The 1,400-nt window shown below is 32.2% G+C and overlaps 1 non-coding gene across 1 annotated transcript; it reads right to left on the bottom strand.

Annotated features, from left to right (window-relative positions):
- Window positions 1-691: 691 nt before the first annotated feature.
- TRNAP-UGG (transfer RNA proline (anticodon UGG)) lies at window positions 692-763 on the bottom strand. The gene has a single exon. It is a non-coding gene; the product is annotated as a tRNA-Pro (tRNA).
- Between the last annotated feature and the right edge of the window lie 637 nt (window positions 764-1,400).

A 1,400-nucleotide genomic window follows, 5' to 3' on the forward strand; every position in this document is an offset into this window, starting at 1 on the left:
AAAACACCATATACATTTATGTAAAAATGAATTTGTAGAATAAATAAAATATTTCCTTATGGTCCAGTAGATAGTTTTCTAAGTATGCATATAGGAAAAGTGCAGAGACAAGATTTGTGAGTGCCTACAGAGTTTGGACTTCTCTCATGGACAAAGCTAAAGACTTGTCATATGCAATGTACAAATCATGCTTCCAGACACAGAAGAAAGGCAAAAGAAAACCTTGCAATTTCATTTTTGAACTTTTTGTGTTTCAAAATGAGACTATTCTTTTAAAACATTCAAAGCTATCTAGACAGTAGGGAACCTGCAGTTTTCCTAATATTCCACAATACAGTTGAAATTTGAATAAGTATGCTCTTATTTTTAGAACAACTAAAATGTTTCCGTAAGATTCTATTGATAGTTTTCTTTGTGTGCTTATTTGGAAAGTGCAGTGACAAGATTTAAAAATGGCTACAGAGTTTGGACTTGTCTGATCGATAAAACCCAAGACTTGTCAAAAGCTATGTGTAAATCATGCATAAATAGAAGAAAGGCAATTGAAAAATGATGAAGGCAAGATTCATAAGTATGTACAAATTCTATTGGGAGTATGGCAAAAACAAAACTCAGTTGATGCTATTGACTTAGCCAATTGAGAAAATCAGATATATATAAACCATGAGATGCAGCGTACAAAAGAAATAGAGGGCTCGTCCGGGATTTGAACCTTGGACCTCTCGCACCCAAAGCGAGAATCATACCCCTAGACCAACGAGCCAACTGAAATAAGTGTGGTTTATTTGATTTCTTAACTGTTTTTATGTGAAAATGGTATTCTTTTAATGCAGTCACTAATGTATACAAGGAGGAAATATTAGCATAAATAAAATGTTTCCTAATAGTCAATATTTTTCTAAGTATACTTGCTTGGAAATTGCTGTGCAAAGTTTTATGATGCCCAGCAGAGTTTTTCTGATGGATAAAACCCAAGACATGTCACATGCTATGTTCAGATAAGTACTTACAAATAATTTTAGCAGTTTGACAAAAAACAAAATTCAATTGTGCAAATAAGTAAATCCAATCTATTTTGAGAGTTTTGATAAAACAATATTCAGTTGAAATTCACTCTGGAAATTGACTTCAATAAGATAATGGAACCATGTCAAAGAATCTAAAAATTTGGGCTTGTCCGGGATTTGAACCCGTGACCTCTCGCACCCAAAGTGAGAATGATAGAGTCATCAAGTAAGCATGTTTGATTTGATTTCTTAACTGTTTTTATGTGAAAATTGTATTATTTTAAAGCAGTCACTAATGTATACAAGGTGGAAATATTAGCATAAATAAAATATTTCCTAATAGTCAATATTTTTCTAAGTATACTTGCTTGGAAATTGCTGTGCAAAGTTTTA

The sequence above is a fragment of the Taudactylus pleione genome, unplaced genomic scaffold, assembly GCF_031769625.1.
Source record: "Taudactylus pleione unplaced genomic scaffold, aTauple2 ptg000317l, whole genome shotgun sequence".
Lineage (NCBI taxonomy): Eukaryota > Metazoa > Chordata > Amphibia > Anura > Myobatrachidae > Taudactylus > Taudactylus pleione.